The sequence below is a fragment of the Pholis gunnellus genome (genome assembly GCF_910591455.1).
Source record: "Pholis gunnellus genome assembly, chromosome: 7".
NCBI classification, from domain to species: domain Eukaryota; kingdom Metazoa; phylum Chordata; class Actinopteri; order Perciformes; family Pholidae; genus Pholis; species Pholis gunnellus.
Window position 1 is genome coordinate 8,199,146 of NC_136533.1, and position 21,266 is coordinate 8,220,411.

A 21,266-nucleotide genomic window follows, 5' to 3' on the forward strand; every position below is an offset into this window, starting at 1 on the left:
AGTCATTAGCTAAATACAATATTGTGTCATAGGCTATCCTTTTTAAGCATGCGAGTGTGTAAGTCATGTATCTGATACGTGCATTGATACTGTTTAATGTGAACATGAACCTTTATATCTGTGAAAGGTGTTATTGTTCAGTCTTGTAAGTATTATGCACTGATCTCTGTACTGGTATTAGAATATAGGCTTTGTGGTGACGTTATATATTTTTGTATGCTTAGAAGAAATTGTATAAGTCGTGCATTTATGATCAGTTACCTCTTAGACTTGACTGGTTTATGAACCAGTCCACTGAGCACTTAGTTTTAGTTTAACTTGCGGGCCTGTGGTTCACATGGGTTTTTAATTAAACACTAAGGAAGTTTAGAGGCTGGTTGGTTCATCAGCAAATAAACTACAATTATTAATTAATATTAAGCTTTTTGCATATGTTGTGGATTAATTAGACATTTCAGCATTAGAGGAAATCAATTTTCTCAATATTGAGAATTGTAATAATTACTTCTCCTTAAATACGTTTAAATTCCCCAGAGTTTAGCTTGAATGGAATCACAACAACAAAGAGGTCACAAAAGGTTAAAGCCTATTATTGATCAGAAAAGTAATTAACTTGAATGACTCATGACTAGTACCTTAACCAGCATCAGTCATGCTCAGATGAGACAGTGAACTCATTTTATAGAGCCATTTACCAGAAAATTAAAGGAAGCTGTGGATAACGGACAGACAGATGGGCAAACATGAATATCCAGTAATCACAAACAGGTTTTGGATGTTTTCCCTTTGACACCAAGTCCTTTTGAACTACAAGCATGCCGGCTCAAAGTCCCAATCAAACCTCTTCACATAGCAATTCATCAGTAAGCAGTAGGTTGCCTGTCACCAAAAAGAAGTTTCTGGATTTTTTGGTGGTTTGAAGTAAGGTCTCACAAATGACTGATTTCAGTTGTTACTAATTTCAATGGTGGCATACAGAATTAATGTCAGAGAGGTGTACAGATGTGCACTTTCTGTCAGTTAATTAGGTACACCGAGCTAAGACTAATGCAGTCTAATACAACAGTTGTGCAATAAATCCTACCGTCATGGAGGCTATAATGTTGAAACTGTTTCAAGGAGGTATTGATTCAACTGTTTTTGCAGGATGTTGATTGTGAAGCTGGTGAATTGTCTTGAGTTAATCTTTGGTGTTCCTACTATGTTGTCCTCTCCATTTATATTAGTGAGGGGTGGCTAAATAATAGAAACACCTCTCTGCATAACAGTTCAACAGCACCACAAACTACATCTTCCAAATTGACCATATATTTGAATCACTGTTGCATTAGACTGCTTTAGCTTTTGCTATGTGTATCTAATAAACTGGAAACTGAGTGTAGGTGCTCTCAAACGGCAAGTCCCTTTTTTGGAAAAATAATTAGAAAAGAAATGGAGATATAATCACCTTCATGGATGAACTATGGCCAACCTTTGACTGAGATAATGATTAACCACATTTTAACTCAGAAATAAAAAAAACATTTTAAATCCACCAAAGTTTCATTGAGAAAATTGATCACTAATTATACACCAGTCCATGTTCTTAAAATAACATTTCATTTCTGATTTCAATATGATGAGACTGACTTTAAAAAATAAGATGGACAAATGTAGTTTTCTGTAGTTGTTCTGTAATACACTTCACACCATTCTGTAATGATGTGAAGTGTACCTCTCAATCACCACTATTCCTTATTATTATATCTCGTAAGAGAATTACGATTTGGTCAGTAAAAGAATCCAGCTGATGTTTGCTGACAGTTTGACATTTGTGTCAGTATTTAACGTAATGAGGGCCTGAACATCCTTATGGGTGGAGCAAGTTGTCCATTTGAGGCCTGTCACACTACAGTTATATGTCCGGTATATTTCCTTCTTCCAAAATATAACAATGTCCACCAAAATGGCCTAGTTATGAGGCTGTCTATAGTGTGGGCATTTAATGATTTTTGCTATGGTATACTCTGCCCAGAAACACTCGGGGCTAAGAATTGTTGGTGGATCGAACCAATTATCTCTTAGACCACATAAGAAGGGGTCCATGATCCTTTAGATGCTCGCTTCTGACTTGGCTGACATATCAGAACAACAGTTATAAGACTCCAATTACTCCTCTCTGCAATAAAACAACCTTAAACCTATTAAGTTCACTTCTGAATGCCCAAGACGAGAGGTCAAAATCAGCTAGCAATTTGCATTTAGATTGTGCTTTCATAAAAGTATGTGAATGAGCTTGCCATGGAAAGAGCTAATCCAGCCTCTATGTTTCAGCTCAGTAAGATCTCTGTAGAAGTCCATGGAAGCAGGCCTCTCTGCTGGCAGACCCTCCAGTTGTAAACACACAAGTTGATCCAAGGCCTGAAGGACTTGATTTAAATACTTTACCACAGAACCTAAATTAACTCAATGAATATGTATTAAGGTTAACTACTGGATATAAATTCAAAACAAACAATTGCTATCTTTTTACTGCAGTTGAGAGATTAAATGTGGCATGGTAGGACATTTCAGATTGGGATGTTTTCAGGCTGTATAACTCAATCCACTCTACAACTCCTGTTGAGCTGCTTTACTCCAGCCCCGTATGACTCATAATGCTTCTTCATTCTGGATCAACTGCTTCACCGTGTGTCTGAAAACAGGACTAGACTTGTGCTGCAGATAAGATAAAAACTATTTCATTGCTTCTATATCCCGGGTTCTATTCAGTCCCACTCAGAGGTGGGACTCTTTTATTCGATGTATCGATGAAAGCAGCTCTGGCAATCAAGTCACATAGACCATCGCCATTCATTTTCATTATCTGCTCGTATTTCTGCAGGCTTCACGGGGCTGGAGAGGAGCAGACCATCTGTGAGGCCCACAGTGGAATCATCATTGCTACCTTTCAAAGGATTTCCACTCTAACACTTTGCTCATTTTATCTGATGCATCATGCCGCTTTCAATGCACACAGATATCAAAGCAGGGAGAGTTTGTTGTTGTGCGGGTTTCAGATGATCAAATCCTTCATATTACCATATTTACTTAAGCACACCTACCTCGATGTCAGATGTGACTTGGTTATTGTCTGAGCTTTATTGCACTGCCTATCTGTCTCATTACATCCTGCTATCGGAGTAATTTGACAGAGAATGTATTTGAAAAAGATTTGCTTCTTACAGACAATGGTGTTCCTGCATATTCTACTTCAGACATGTGTTCCCTGCTCTTTTCGCCTCCTGGGTTTTCTGAATATGAATAGACAGGTTGAATGAAATGATGATATCTTTGAATAGTGCCTCTGTCTGAGAGCCACGGCTGACAACAAATGATACCGCGTCCCCTCATCAAAAGGCTCATTATTCCAGACAATTTCAGTACATTCATTATTTGCAGCGTATTTTCATCCCCTCGCTTATTCCTTGTTGTAAGGGGTATCGTTCGGCTGTCTTGCAGTCAGCTAAAATAGTGTCAGACCTAATCATGAGGGCCTTTTAATATTTCTCTTTCATCCACAGTCAACAAACCCAGTTCAGAGGCTTCTAATGGGATAATGGTGTTGTAATAGGCTCTACCCACAGAGTAGTTTCTCCGCATCATTCTCACAGAGATTGAATAACAACGTGAGGAGTAAGTATCTATGAGAAGTTCATTATCACTGCTCCATGTGATAAGGCATATTTATCTGTAAAAGCCCAAATGTGTATAGATTCTCTTACTGAGCTTTGAGGTGCACATGAAGAGGAATACAGTCGTGTGTTAAATACACATAAAAGCACATTATTTGCAATATCTGAAAATGAATTCAGTAAATAGAAGATAGTAATGGATAACTGTGCATTAAATGTTCTCTGCAGCTACAACACTGCTGTGTGTGTGTTTTAAAAAAATGCAATATTTTAAGCTGAATGCATATAGCTAATGCCTCCCAGACACCGTAAGGTCTAAAACTATTCAGAAATTCAGTTGGGCCAGATTTTAAAACTATGAAAAAAGGTTGGCCAGACATTTTCAAACTATTGTTTGGCTTTTGGTGATGACAAATTTTAAACAAATGCAAATGTATGTAGTAAAAACAAGCAACCCACACACACACTTACAGTAAAACGTTTCTCTGCTTGTGACTGTCAATAGCCAGATTTTTTTTTGAAAAGCTACTAAGTGGTCGGAACTGCGTCGCATGAGAACATGTTTATTCCCCATCGGTACTGGGACTGTGAAACTCTGTAGCTTGAATATTTTGTCCTCTATGGGATTTATGTGTGCTGGGCCACTCGGAACCGGATGTGGCCAATTGAATAGGCCCAGTCTAGATATGTATGATGTAAACAGTAAGAATAGAAAGCATCTACTATAATAGTAATTACAGGTTACAAATCACAAGTTAATTACAGTAAAGCTCCTCTGGTATTTGTCTTTATGACAGAGGTTTATGAACCATTTAGTGGAAACTAAGCATGAATTTGCACACCCTACACATATTTGTATGCAATGCATACACTTATACAACTTGCAAGTTGCATGTATTTAATATAATAATTGGAGAGTTAGTACAATCGATCTGAGTGTTGGAGAGGTTCTAAGTCTGTAACATCACTCAAATCTGCATATTGATGGGAGTGCTGATTATCCTTGTGTAGTGTTTTGTACTAACGGTAGCATTTTGCATCACAAGCCGTGTCAGCAGGTAATATCTTAATAACTCCTCCCTGAGCTTTTTACCTAAAGTAATGATTGATTGACAAATCCAGATCCATTATACCGTTTAAAAAGGCTCATTTAATCATGCATTTATTCAACAAAATAGCAGGCTAATTATAAACAATGAATTAATGCAATGAGGAAAAATCAACTCGTGGTTGAAATCATTCTGAAATATGCTGCTTAAATCAAGGCCATGCTTCAAAAATAATTCATTAAATTATGGCCATGTGTTAATAATCTGTTACAACAAATTATAACGCTAAGTGCACAAATTACCCGTTTGTTTGTTTCAAATTTAAAATCTGATCTGCATTATTGAATTTAACTGGATTTAAAATGCTAAACCAAATTGAAAGAAAACTGTCAATCAAGAACAGCCCTGTCAAAATGAAATAAAAAAAAAATTAAAGTATGAATGTCAATACATTTTCATTTGGTGGTACAGGTTCCGTTCTCTGTATTGCTCCCAATATCAAGCCAAGCAGCATTCAGAGACTCATTGAAGACTGTGAGTGAAGAAGACTGAATTCCCCAGAGATTCTCAGACAAAGCACTGCAGTACACATACCATTGAGGTATGGAATATACATGCAGAAGAGATGCTGCGATAGTATGGGTAATAAGAAACCAGACAGGGGAGGCTGGTTGTAGAGAGAGAAAAAAAAACACAATTACAAACAGCTGTATACGGGACTAAGCAGCATAAACAGTAACCACAGTGTGTGGACGTACAGCACTAAGCAACAGCATGTTGCAGTGTAGACGCAAGAAGAATGTAATATTTCCAAATGGAACGAGTCAAACATGACTGTAGTTAATGGTGACCTGATGTGGTAAATAAAGAATAACATGAGCTAAAAGATACCAGCTTCACATAATCTTCTTGACATAATACAGGAAATGAAACCTTCTTTTCCACTCTCCCTGTCCTTTGAACCATGTATGCTATGTTATTAACATGCAAATGTTTTATTTCATGTTGGGAAAACACATTTTTGTCACTTCTGGTGCTCATATAATGTTTCAGGGGGTTTTAAGGGGTGAGTGTTGTTTGAGTGTACTTTTTGGGGCAAGATCGGCGTCACACGTTTGAGCTCCAGCACTGTCAGCATGCTATTAAAACAAAAGGATCTGGGGGAAGTTCTTGAGTGTCAGTAATGGCTTACAGTACACTCAGTATACTATGTAACAGATGCTTGACTCTAAAGATCAACCTCATTGAGCCTCTCTGCAAACTGAATTTCCCAGATCCATGTGGCACGTGCCAATGCTGTGTGTGCAGAATACATTTCAAAATAAGAGATTCGAAACACACAGGCCACATTTTCGGCATTCTCCATCTGTTGTTAGGTTGTTTGTGGAGCTTCTGAGGCCCCATGTTTAATTCTGACAGGTGCCTTTCCCCATCCCACATGCAGCTGCCAATGAGTCTGTCAGCAAACAAAGAGGAGTTGGCGTATTAGAAAGAACAGCTGGTGAGTGCTAATATACAGGCCCACTGAACTGCCAGGGTCTCTGTGGTACACACATGTACTCTCAGCGACATGCTCAACCTCAGATTTCAGCCCCTCCAGGACCTCCAGACAGGCTTGCTGTCTTAATCTTAAATCTAGGTTCATACCTCCGACAGCTGTGTTGCCATACTTTCATCCAAAGGCCGATTTAGGCCAAACATACAGGCACAGCTGGCATGTAATTGGAAAAAGACATGATGACGTACTTACATTGCAGTTTGTAGGGACCATGGACTCAGTGGGATCAGATACTTGAAGAACATAGTTGAGTTACTGAAAGGGTGCATTATCATAGTGCATTTACTGTTTTATGGCAGTATTTCTTTCTTTCTTTTTTTTTTAAAGGGCAGTGGGACACGTGTGTAAACAACATTGACATATTGTCACCGTATAAATTAATATGACTACAATTTATATTACTTATTTTGAAATCCAGCACACACATTAGCATTCATTCGCAGCTGTGTGTTACTGGCATCCTAATCAAATCGAAGTCCACAATTCACTCTCTTTCTCGCTCTGGTATGATCTCAACGATCTCCTGAGAAAAATATCTCGTCGCTAACTTTGTCTGCTATTTGGTGCTGGTCCAGTAGCACAGTGTGGGTGTTCAGAACTTTTTCATGAAAAACAGCTGCCATTGGAAATTGATAGTTGTGAGAGTGAATCAAAACGATACAGTCGAGGGCTGTGAAACCAAAACGAAAAGCTGAAATATGCTGAAACACTTTGTTAGAGCTGAGGGGAACGTAAGGGTTGGTTGACAGTTTTCCGTGGCTTTCTAAACCCTTTTGTATAACATAGTCATTTGAACCATTACGGTTGAGATAAAATAAAGAAAATGCCTTTTTAGCCCTTCTTAGATCACATCCCGATCATATTGTGCACCCATTGAATAATATAGCTAAAGACGCTAACTTCTGTTTAGCTGGGACTTTAGTATTGATTAGTTAAGCTTTAAATAAGGCCGACAATAGATGTGACTGACACACTGACCCTGTTTACACCAACATCCAAATACACACAAGATAGGTGGAAATGAATAATAAAAAAATGAATGCAGGCTAAAACTAGGCTCAAAACCAGTATCATTCCTTGTTTAAACCTTATATCTCCATCAATCACCTTCTGCTCCAGTTTTTCTCAGCCTCAATCCGTAATACCCAGATAAATGACACAAAAAGCACAGAGAAACACCAAACGCCATCTGTATTCACTCAAACCGGGGGTCCCGGCCAGGTACACAACCCTGTGATGTCACATTAAAGAGAGTCTGGGGATCTGCAAAAGACATAGGGGAGCAGGAAGTAGGACATGAAACAAGAGGGTAAAATCAGCTTAGAACATTTCCTCAAGGCGCTCTAAAGGTATCTTCACACAAACGGTTGCCACACACACGCTCACACAAACAGATGCAAGGCACAATGGCTGTTGTGATCCATTAGGGGATGGATAAGAGGGGCGTGTGGCAGGGAGAAGACTATAGATCTCAATGCAAATTCTCTGTCTCCTGATGGAATGAAAAGACTATTCTTTAGGGAAAGCATGCTGCTGTGGCGGTAGCGGGCGGCTTCACTGGGGCGAAAGAGGAAGGCTGGTAAACAAGAATTAAATGATGCCGAGTGTGCGCCGAGGCTGCCGGCATGACATTTCTGCTCTGTGAGATTAATAATGAAGGAGATTACAGGCACCTCGATAGGGACACACAAATGAGACAAAACCCAGGAAGATTATTAGAAGGATGACAGCTCACGTCAAATAAAGGTGCGCCCCAGACCGCTGTTGTGACATTAATATTTTATGGCCTTCCATCAAAGCCCGCAACGAGGGATCCCGCTATTCACATCGTGGTTGAATTTATATCGGCAAAACTGAGGTGCATTTTTGTTGGAAGTATGTGCCATTTGTCATTCTCGCGTTATATTATGTGGGTGATTGTGACTGTACCTTAAAGGGAGAGAGAGTATGAAATAATTAATGTAGGATACAAAGGGTACACACATTGTTTCTGTAAAGCTCACTGCCTAAACCTTTGGTTTTGTGAATCACATGGGACACCAGGTTTTCCAAAGGAAGGAAGCAAGGCAGCAACTTGGAGGAGCCAGGAAGACATGCAAGGGAGCAAGTGGAGGTCAGGAATGACTTAAATGCTGATAAAGATATATTACGAACTTCATAATAAGCTATCTTACAATTCAGAAAAGTATTTGGAGGCAATCACACATTTTGTGGCATCCTTTCAAGAAAGGAAAACACATCTTTCTGTGCTATTTACAGCCGGCTGAAGGCGGACTAACACGTGTGAATACACTTAGCATGCCTGTGTTCTAGTCTTCAAATATTGTTGTGAGGAATCTTGATGTAGACTGACAGTGAGACAGGATCACACAGATGTGGATTGACAGGTGAATTTAATTTGCAATTTTTCCCCCCTCATTTAGGGTGTTGATTTTGACAGACGCATCAGCTTTCCCTCCCTATTCCACTCCTCCCAGGAGGCGGGGAAGTCACTGCTGATAGACATCTCACGGACCAGTTTTATTTTTTTTCTGAAACAGACAATGTGTTTGCTTAAGCAAAGCCCCAAAGGTGTCATGCTAGAGCAGTGTTAGGGGACAGGATGTTTGTTTGACATACTGTATCGGCATACCGGGCTAAACAGTCACTACGGAAAAATAATTGCCTCTTTTGCAGACGACAGGGCGTTGTGAAACGTAAGACACTAAGGTCGCATAGCATCCCTGGTATTTCAACGTGAAGCCTAATGTAAATAAGTGATTGGTGGTGATCCGTCTCAGTGTAGCCGAAGGTCATTCAGCTTTGGAAGAGTTGTTCATCACCTGCCATGTTCGTGTTGTTACAACGGAGATGGAATTCATTGCTTTTTATTTGCCAAATCCATTTCATTTCACTACAGTATGAAGCCCATAATGCATCCAGCAATGCAGCATCATACTGCAGATGAGATACGGCAGTGTTGAGTATTATTGCGCCATACAAGAAGCTCCAATGATTAACAGGAAATGTGTTGCGTGATAGCTTTACTTTACTAACCGACAGAATCACCTCTGTTATCACCACTGACTTCAATAGTTAAAAGCCAGCTTCTTAACATCGGTTAACCGTTAACCTGTCTGTCTGAGATTAAAAGGCTTTCAATTTGTATGATACAAACTAATATTTGCATTAAGTGAACACATTTCCAATCTGACCTTTTTTAGTGTATGCCGGGTCACAATATTTTCAAGGCCTGTTGGAGATTAATAGCAACATTAGAGTGAATGGGGCATGAGATGTAATGATGTCCATCATTCTCTTAAAAGACACTGGTGGATGTCAAGTTGTCCGCCAAAGCATGTCTAGAGGCTGTAGAAGCCGAATAATGCCTTACTGTAGTATGCTTCATAGGCCTTATCACTCCTGTTTATCACCATATTGCTCTCATTACACCCACTCCCCACTTTGGGAATTGCCTGAGATGTGCTTATCTACATAGCTATATTTCCGATTTTCACATCATGAGGTTTCACTGATATGGCTGTCGGTAAACTCCAGGGTGTATTTGACAAATTTATGTTTGTAGATCAAAGTGAATTACATTGTGATTTCTTTTTTTTTTTAACTTTGTGTCATAGATAAGAGGGACCAATAACATGTGTTCCAGTGTCTACAGCACAGAACGGTTAGAGCAAAGGAGAAAGACAAGCGGTTAAGGAGTAAGTAACAATAAGTAAGATAAGTAACACAAACTTTTTGTGATTGAGAGGCATATAGAAATAGATTACATCAACCAATCAATACTTGATGTATTTTAGAAGTTACAGAGAACAGTAACACCATTAGAATAAAAAGAAATGAAAGAGATTCTGATAATTCTGATAATACCATGGCTACAAATGATTGATTGAAATTGATTGGTTGGAATGTGTGGATTAATTTATATATTTAGAAATCGGACCGTTGAATCATACAACTAAGGCGTATTATTTGTTTACTGTTACTAATGAATGCGGCTGTATTAAGCTGTAAGTAACGACAGCAAGAGGGGGCCTTTAAAAGGAAAGATGACTGAAGTAGCAATGGTGCAGCTTGTCGCCGGCGTCAGAGGGACAGCTGCAGGGGAAAGGACAGAGGACGGGAGATGACCTGCAACGAGATCTTTATGATGGATCAAAATCATGCTTCTGCTCTCATGATGGCACTTATTATGCACCTGCTATGGTACATCCTTGGAGATGTACATTTATAGAAATTTAAACCTGTATTTATGTCAAAAATACAACATGGCAAATCAATGGTGCACCATCTTAGACACCTTGCATAGCCTATAATCATTTAATTGCAGATTTATAAACTCAAACACCTCTAAATGTATTATACCTTATATTTAATATTTCTTGTATTAACATCAAGATGTTTATCTGACCAAACCCTTTACCAGCACCTTTATGTGCCGGAATTTTGTGTGTGCACCGTTTTCTGATTGTCATAAAAAAAAAACTCCAAAGATATGGGAAATGAAACAGGATGGAATATTTGAAAGAATATTGAGCTCAGTGGATCATTGGTAGAATTAATGCAATGCATTAGTCCAACAATATGACTCAAATGAATGGCTAGCAGGTCCCTCTGTGCTTCTGATCATCAAAAGAAATATTAGCCAAGCTATTCATTTCACTCTCCCTGTTGAATGGAATCTAATTTACAATATGCCTACAAGACCTTTTCTTTTTAATAGAATGAGGTGAGCATGTGCATGTGTGAGAAAGAGGACTAGGCAGAGAGAATATTAGAGACCCAACAATACACTATGCTTATTTGATCAAATAATAAGACAAATAGAGCCAATCTGTGGCACACCCACTCGTCTTTTGTCTGAGCAGCAGCGTGTTATGTCAATGTTGAATGCCTGGCAAATAATAGAAAAACAAAATTGTATTTAATGTAATACAATGTTGCTTAAAGCCACAATAGATTTAAATATCTAGTACAGTAAATACCCATTGTGCTTACAGAAAACCAGAGTGAGAATGATTCATGTTTTGAATCAAACTGTTAACTTCTGCAGTAGGTTTAGACTTTAGCGCCCAGATGTGGGTAGAAGTACATTTATAAAAGACAGGAAACATATCAAACTGATGTTGATCTGGATTCAGGAAATTGTTTTTGCAGTTTTTTGTTCATTTTATGTTCATTTTTTAAAGTCACCAAAATTTAGAGTTAAAAGTATTTTGAACATTGACCCATTTTCATCACAGGTTGGGCAGCCTAAAACGTACCCATGTCTGTGTGTTATCTTAGCACACTTTCAACCCAAATAAAGAGGCAACCCTTGATAGCAGTATTTTAGGTGAGCACCACCATGGAAGGCAAAACATAAAAAATCAGTCTAAACTCATGCTTATTCTTTTAGTGTGACTTGCCAACTCAGTCTCTAGCAGCTGCCAACCAGTTATCTTTTACTGATTACTGATTCTTTTGCAAAGCAAACAGACTCCTGTTCTGAAAGGGGGGTAGTGGCGGTGGGGAAGAACTTGTTTTGATTAAGAAACCAGCTGGTCAAAGGGCAGATCAAAGGAGGGTTGCTAAAGGAATCTATTAAAGTGTCTGACATCTTGACAGTACAGGACCTTCATGTTGAGGACAACTGCTCCTAGAATCCGAGAAGGAGGTATTTTAATGTAAAGTGTTGCAATAATGCTGCCTGGTTACTGATATATTACATCCATTTTTTCAGAGCTGTCAAATGTGACAGGCTTTGAAGATCCTGCATTTAAACCGCGCATCTTTTTTTGCATGTTTATTCATTCCGTTTAAACCTTGACACATGGGGCAAGGTTGGGCACAGCCCGAAAAATCTGCATAGTGTGGGCCTACCCCTCGTATAGGGATAGGAATTGGGCTAGGGTGCATTGTGAGCCGGGCGGCAGGCAAAGGTGGGGACCGACCCCTCGCATTGTAGACTGGCTCTAGAGACGCGGAATGTCACCTCTGTGGTGGGGAAAGAACCAGAGTAGGAGCGGTACCAACTATTTATAGTATAGTGCATGCATAGTAGTGGTTCTGAAATCACACTCTTGGAGAGGGGCTGGACTCTAGCCTTTTCCAGAGTTACTCACGAGCCCAGCGATCGATGATTTATGTTGTGTTCGTATCATCAGATCTGTGGCCTAAGAGTTGTGGAGAAGATCATCGGAGCCTGTCATGGTGGCACCCTAAGAAGGAGGTTGTCCAGCTGAAGAAGGGCGCCTTTCAGGCTTGGCTTGTCCAGGCGTCTACGGTAACAACAAACAGGTACCGGTTGGCTAGAAGGGCTGCGGCTGCAGCGGTTGCCAAAGCAAAAAGCCAGGTGTGTGATTGCGGGTGGACTATGGAGAAGGATTTTCGGTTTGGCCTCAAGGAAGTTCTGGCAAACCGACTCAGAAAGGGAAAGCAGGTATCTGCAGACCTGGGGTCTCATTTGTAAAACAGTGGGTAGGATCCACATTGAATGTTTGCGTACGTGCAAAATACGCCAAAACCTTGCGTACGCCTGCCAGTGCGCAATTTCCTTTTATAAATCCCAAATCAACCTGTAAATGTGTGCAGCTGGTTCAGCCTCACATCCCGCCCCTCTCTACATGCCCACATCCAACCAAAAATGGTCAATGCAAAGCACCTTATGAAGGTTGATGCATAGAAATGAGCTGCTGATCAGCGGGTCTTTACGGTGAATCACGGCAACTACCGAGAGGAAGAACCCTCCTTCCCTCCACACATCACGATTGTCACCGCAGTATTTATGTTTACAGCAGTCAGACTGATTGCTTCCAAAATGATTGCGACAATCATATTTGAAAAAAAAAAAAAAGGAAGAAGATTGATAGGTGAGCACAATTTATTTATTTACTTATGTTTTCTTATGGCATAATGGTTAGGACTGATAATGAGGATATGGAGTGATCGTATGCGAGCTGTCACTGGCTTTGTTCCCAGACTTTGCTAATTTACGCAATCCTTATGTGCAGGTGGTGAAGATTTGCCAGGTGAGGTGACTGGAGAAGGTGTGTGACATCACCATGGTTACTCCTCTGCTCCAGTGAGCTGTGATGCTCACATCGGGTAGCTGTGTGCGGTTTGTCTGTGTACAGTATGCTGAATCTGTCACTATGGAATAAACCTGTGCATGAATCACCAAGTACGATATGAGTTTTCATCAGGTGTTTTTGAGTAAAATCGCTTTATTTATGAATTTATGGATTAGTAGATTATTGAAAACTAACGACGCTCTGTTCTGCAGTTCTTTTACACTAGTTGACGATATTTTACAGCTGATGATAATTTCATCAGCTGATAATAATTTCATCAGCTGCTCCAAAGCTGACCATTAATGTTGGTGATTCGCTCTCTTCTCTGAGCTCCGGAGTGCAGACAGCGCTGATGAAATGTTAAGCAAAATTTGAGTTGAGGTTTGAGTTGGTTTAAATCTTTATTATTTTAAATGAGCTTACAGTTATCGACACCAGTACAAGCACACATAACACTGCTGGTTTGACTGTTAATGATCAAGAGAATATATAAGTGCAAAGTAACGTGTGATTTGAAGTGAAATTAAACGTGAGAGGCATCATTATACCTGTAATGATGCCTCTCACATTTCATTTCTACAATCCGGCTTCAATTCACCACCTCACCATTTGTGTCACCAGTTTCCCTGTGTCTCCAAAATGTCCGTACCCATGGGTCAGAGTTTCCGTACAGGTGCGCACATTCTCCCGGCAAGTTAGACCAAAACGTTTGAGTGGGAAGTGGCGAACGCCTCTTTCAGACCCCGTTTTGTGCGTACGCAACGTGTATAAATGAGAGCCCTGGACTGGGGATATTGTGGAGCCGTAGAAATCCTGAACCCGACCAACATGTGGAAGGCAGAGCTTGAAGACTCGCGGGAAAATCCATCCAGGAATATGGATAATTTCCTCACCAATGGTGTCTAATCAGAGCTCGGGGTTTCAGCAGATGCTCATACAGGCAGATTTTCCCTTAATAGATGTTTCTTGTTTCCTAAAAATGCTGGCCTAAACAAAATCACAGTCACTTAAGATAATGGAAAAATACCTACTCTACAATGGTTGTGTACACCAATCTCCTTAAAACATGCCCTCCACTAGCTATTTTAATTGATTGCACTGCAGCACAACAGTGATGCTCATAACTTTACATACTTTATTCATAACTTTACATACTTTATGATGAGATATCTTTTTCTCTTTTTGCTCATATCCCCAATTGGGTAAAGAGCAGAGGGAACACCTGAGGAGTTTTGAGCTGAAGGGTATCCGAGATAGTTATTCTCAGAGTGAAAACAGAACCACTGCGGCAGAATATATGCCGCCAACGTTTCAAAATGAGATTCAATATTGCATTAAAAAATAAGATTGAAATCCCCAAAAGCTATTGCTCATGCACAAATAAAACCTGGAGTCTCTCACTCATGACAACACATTTTTCATTACGACATTATATAATTATCCAACTCAAATTTATGAATTGTGTCTCCTTCATCTAGTTTAACAGATACACAGAATTATCAGCAAAGTCACATCTAGCTGACATCTATTGGAATCCATGCATACTGAAGCTACCACAGGACACAAATCCTGTTCAACCATACCGTGTGCCATGCAGATGGGATATTCCAAAAAAAGAACATAGAGGTGACAATGATGTATAGCCTATTTGCCATTGGGAGCATCAATACATGTTGTGGTGTATATTGCTCCCAAAGAGTATTCTACTGCTCCACTTTTTGTATCTGCACTGTTAGTGAGACTGCAAGTGTTGCAACACTTGCAGTCTCACTAACAGTGCAGATACAAAAAGTGGAGCAGAAGAATTAAAACGAATGGCATCTGTGATGTATGCGCTGCTCCACGTTCCCTCAAAATGTGACCTTCTCATACATGTAAGGGGGTATCTTAATATTAGCAACGTTTTTCCACCTATGGAGAGAACGGGGCCAAGAGGGGGCACGGATGTAGTTTTAGTATATGCTGTGCTGTGGGATTCTGACTCCTGTCAGTACTGGTGTGGGCCATTGTCACATCTTAACTTTACTTTTTGACAACAAATGCCATTTGAAACCAAAGCAGTTATCCGCAGTGGCTATAGCCACTCCTCCGTCGTAGCCTTTTTTTCATTTTAAAACTCAGCAGTGTCAAATGGTCTGCAAAGCACCATAAAATCAGTAGCCATGAATCATTAAGCCTGCATGGACTTCTGTAACCTAATGTAATAAAGTATAATGGTGCACTCCAGCCTCTAGGTCAGTCACTGTGTAAAGACTCACTGTCGTGCAGTCGACTGCATCAGCCTCCCTTTTGCATTCACCCTCCTTTGGACAGCAGCACACCTTGTTCAGCTCACTTCAAAGGCAATGCAGATAATCATATACAGGAGTCGACACCATCGTCTCAATGAGGACAAAGGATTTCAAATGATAAAATAGTAAATGCATTTAATAATGGAGGAGAAAGGTGCATATAATATAATGAGGACGTTTTGAGTTGCAGAATTGTGGTGGCTAATTGAGCAAAGGCACTTTTTAGCTTTGATGTGTGCAATTTCCCCATTCTTTCTCCAAACAAAGCACAAGATGAGATGGGGCCATTACCATTCCCACAGAAGTAAAGGCTATCCCTCGATGTGGGACAATATTGGCCACACTAAAGACCAAATGTACTCTTAATCACAATAACATTTAAATCAAGCTGCACTGGGTTTGAATTCTTTGATCTGTGAAAAATGAACTCACTTAGCCTCGATGACAAACTGGGGCTACAGTAGAGAAGAGCATATCACCCCCCGTAAATGTGACAGTGAAATTACCCTAACCTTTGTTTTAATAAATGATCACACACCAGTTGGCCTGATAAAATGCTGCTGTGTGCAGTTCACTGATGTCACATTATGTAATGTGGGGACATTGAGGTTTGAATCTTTGAACGGATTCACTCATTCATTTGGGGAGCTGTGCATGTGCAAAGTTCTTCAATGCAACTTGACTTATTTGCAACACGTGGATGATCCAATAGAAGCGCTGTGTACATATAGTGAGGTCATTATTCACTGGCGCGCTCTCTGCAGACGCACTGTGTGGAACTTACCCAGCTTGGCTCGCCTGTGGCAAAGCCTGGAAGCTCTGATCAGCAAGATTCTCATTACTCACAGTGCAGGTGTTCTGCTACCCATAATGCAACTGAACAAGCAAAATATCCTGCCGCTTGACGCTGCACTGCATCAACTTTTCAAATAGCAGGAGGGCAGATATGAGTTTCACACTCTACAAGCTACAATTTCATTAGGAAGCACACTAGGAGCCAATTAAATCAATGTGAAGATGGGTCCAGTTAATTTCTTCATGGCATGACTACATAGTGTAATACACATGAATATGAAATTGGAACTGATGAGTTTACCGTGACTTATGAAAGAGGCCTCTTTTTAGAAACGGTGCTGACACTGAAATAACATGGGAAGGGGCTCAGTGTTTACATTGTGTAATAAAAGTGAAACAGAGCCTATGCACTGACTGCCAGACATTATTTATTAACTCTCAAGCTCAGCGAGGCAATCACAGACTCAGAATCACATTTGTAATTTCTATTGGATACGGACTCTGATCCACAGCTCATGAATAAGGAAAATAGAAACTTTACGGGGAAAGTTAATGGGATTCATAGAAAATGAATGTGCAAAGGGGCAAGTGTTACATTTGTATCCAACATTTTTGCATGGTTGACTAAACTTGTCAATCATTTCCACCTGGGAGGTTAATAAAAACACCAGGGTGAGAGTCGGTTTACTAGTTTTAATTGGGGAGGCGTAATTCCTGCAGAATTCTTTCAAAACATTTTGGTGGATATGATTTTGGGTTCTCACTAAATACTAGCATCTAAGAACTGCGAAAGGTAATACGTGTGTATGGCCGAGTGGGCAGCGACAGTCAAAAGACCTGAGGACTTGCATTGACCCCAAGTTAAAGCCGAGCGGTATTTAAGTGACTGAATAGTGAAGTAGTAGTCATTTGAAGCCGTGCTACATTTTTGTTTGGTTGTTTGAATACACTGCAGTACACCTGTTGCATAACTTGAGTAATATTCTGAGCTGAATGTTGCTGAAAGATTATGTATCCACCAGTGGGTGTTACACAGCTCTTAAAATCTGCTATATCTAAAATATTACACCAGCCTATCCCTGTTTTGGGCTAACAGTAACACAATATGATTTTGGGAACATCATATATATATATATTCTAATTGTGATCCATGTTTGGAACCTTTGCAGTAGTATTGCAGTTTGGTTTACCCATTTTACGAATAATGAATTATAATTAGAGCTCTAATTATGCTCTGAAATATTCACAGGTTTTTGCTGAATAGGTCCCCTAATGCATTTGGTTGGGGTGAACATGAAACAACAAATGACACATAAAGCAGGGGGTGTGGAAAGAAAAAAAGTCTGAATGGTTCACAGAAGCAATAAAAGATCTCTGCCAATAATGACATAAAAACATATCCAGCAGAGATATTCAGAGTTTTGATGAAGCAAATAGTGAGACAACAGAAGATTAGACTTTCAAACTAATCCTTAAAACTATTAACTTGTATAACGTTCGTGTTATATTCACAGGCGGCTGTAAACACTTGGCTATGAACCAGGTTTTTCAGCACAGTTTTGTGATGCTGGAAATGAAGAGTGAACTAAGCATAACTAAAAGTGCAGAGGCCCTCGAAGTGTTTTCAACCACTGCAGGCATTAGTGAAACTTTTCAAGCACTGCAATACGAGGAGTCTGAAGTGATCAACACACGCCATTGCTTCCCACGCGTCTGCAGCCTAGAATCTCCAAAGTTCATATTACATGTAAAGAAAGAATATCTGAGCAAAAATGTCACCACTGTGCATTTTTAATATGTTTAACATTTAAGTCCAAAGGTCTCTCTCACAGACACGTTTTTAACATTGTTCTTTCTTTTTTAGCCATGGAGGTAGCGTTGGCTGTAAGAACGGCAGTCGGCGCGTTGCTTAGTTGGCTGCTCCCCTACTTTGGTCCAGACTGAAATATCTCACCTATTGGATGGACAGCAGTGGGATTTTGTACAGACGTCCCCTATTCCCTTAAGGATGAAGCATAGTAGGAGGTGTTAAGTGATTCCATGCCCCATAATTCCCTATCAACGGACTCGTTATGGTCTTCTGCTTGATTAAGGCATATAAATTCAGAACAGCTGGCTCAGCAGAAGCAGTCCGTCCATATCACCCGCATACACACCGCTACATCTGGCACGATAGGGCCAATTATTACAACACAGCAGTTACGATATCAAAGATCAAAGCTGCCATCAATTTCCAAAGTGACATCGAGAGACGCATGATCCGAGGCAATTACCAGTTTGTTACAAGCCTCTGAGATTAGGAGGGAGAGGAGGCACTATGAAGTAGATAGCACCATCACATGTCAAGTGGATCAGCATGTCAATAAATATGGGATGAATAATGGGAGAGAATTTGTCGTTTTTGCTGTTCAGGGAATCCTAAAGGTTATCGGCAAACATTTATAACTGAGGCAATGTGCTTGTGTTTGTGTGGCGCGCTGAAGAGGAGATGAGCCACTGCTATCTGTTTGACATTTCTGTCAGTACTGGTATTTGAACTGCTGGGTAGCGCTGACAAATGCCACGGCTGTCACAGGCTCGATTTTAATTACACCTGACTGGGTCTATCAGGGGCTCAGGGATGAACTTAATTAGTTAGCGAGTACTCGGGCTAGTTCAGGCGTTAGTTGGTACCACTCACACCGCTTTTTCTTCTGTGGCTTTTCATTGGCATTTAAATGGTCTCTGTCTATACAGACTGAGAGAATTAATAAATGAGGGGACAGCAAATGGGCTCAGGGGGACGGCAGGAGGCAAGTTCAATACCAACTTGGCTGTTAATGTTTGGTCGCTGTATAATTAGAGATGCTTTTAAGTGCCACAGACTTTTTATGGAAATAGAAGCATTGACATAGAGCACAACCTTAGAGTCACGCTAGATGTGACTCCTTGGAATTATAAAACAGTATTGTATGTAAATGAGGCAGTGTGTGTTGGTAGAAAGTGCTTTCATAGTTATACACAGCCTGAACAATGGCCTTTTTGTCTTGTAAGGAGTTGGATGGAGTCCTTCAAAGGCCAGTTTGTGAAATGTGAAAATATTACAAACACAGAAGAGTGAAAATAAATGCTTGGCTACAAAAACACAAGACATAATGCCTTTGGGAAACTAAGAACAATTTGTACTCAAAAGAAAACAGGAGAAAGACTTGTTTCATTAAAGAAACTGATCAAATATAAAAAGGAACCGAGTTTTCAGTGAAATGGAAACACAGAAGTACAGAACAGTCTTCAGGCAGTGGCGTATCCGTGACACTCCAATTTCAGCTATAGCACACTGACAACTTCAGATAATACGGAGACTGGAGTATCCCAGCAGCTCTCCCCTGCATATGACAAGGCCATAGCAATGATTAAGTGGTTGGTACATTTTAATGAACACAAAGCCATCCAAGTGGAAGGTGCTTTTAATTGAAATCTCCTTCTGTTGAATCACTTAACAAACTCACAGAGGGGAGAAGAAAAACGTCACTCTTAAGGAGATATCTGTGGTGAACGTTTGTTCAGTGAACAAGTAATTTTGTGTTATTTCACCAGACTGGTCTTTACCCCAGTGACTCTCTCTTCTTTATCCATTGTCCCTCAGAAGAACAGCACAGACTGTTGCTAAACTTCACACTGTTCACACCAGCCGCTTCACAGGTCAAATGATAAACAAATGTGAAAGAAAACTAAGAAAACTAACTTAATTACAATATTTATGTGCTGAAATCTGCTGGGTTTAGTGTCGTGTAAAGTTTATGGTCGAGGTTCATCATTCAGCTTTCCTACACAGTTCAACTGCACATTGGAAGTAGATTCTGGTTTTCCACAAATGTCTATATAACAAATAAAAAAAACATGATCCTGAGCGATGTTTTACCAAAAAACAATAATTTATTATTTCTTTTGCAAAGATCACCATCATCACACATTTTACCCGGCTACAAATGTGCCAACTACGCATTACTCGAAATTAGACCATTGACATTGACTCAAAACAAATACAGGGATCGGTTTAAAATGTAAAATTTACAATATTTCAGTTAAAAATGGGGCATTTAGAATGAGTATTCTGTACATGTAACTGGACTATGAAGTCTGTTGATAAATGCAACCCATTCATTTCACCAGTTTAGTTTTCCAATGATCTCATATGTGTTTCTGAGTCCTGCTCAGTGGCAATCATCCCAACACGTGTTTAATGTAACTGCAAACGTAATGCAGTAACGGCTATATGTTATTTATATTTTCCAGTTGCTTAAAAACTTAAATTATACAATGTATGAATAAGGCTGAATAATACCTCACTGTTGCACAGAGATATCCAGAGACAGTTTGTTTGTGTATGAAATCAGTTTGCTACACAAACGTATCATCGATCCAGTTTTTGCTGTTAAGGCTGTGCTGAGTAAAGGTGTATGTTGATGATGTAAAAATACTGGTGTGTAAAAGCTATGAGCAGGTCCTTCTGTTGTTGAATATGTAGAAAAAACTCAAAATATGAAGCCAAAAATATTGAGTACAAAATCATTTTTACCCAAAGCTGCAAACGCTACACACAAAGCTGCAGCACTGGCAATGAGTCCGAATATTTTGGGACGTTTGTGTTCCTTTACACCAAAGGATCTTAGTACAGTATACAGTACAGTGTATATATATATATAGTACATGAATCCTGTGGCCACACAGTTGTTTTTCCATTGACATGTCAGTGTAGCAGCTTCTGAAGTATTGTTTACTTAGTTATTGTTTTATTGTAAGAGAAGTGGCTCAACTTCACAAATTACAGAAACAACATAGAAGAGTTTAACTGGAACATGAGGTATTGAACTTTTAACGGATTCTTTTAT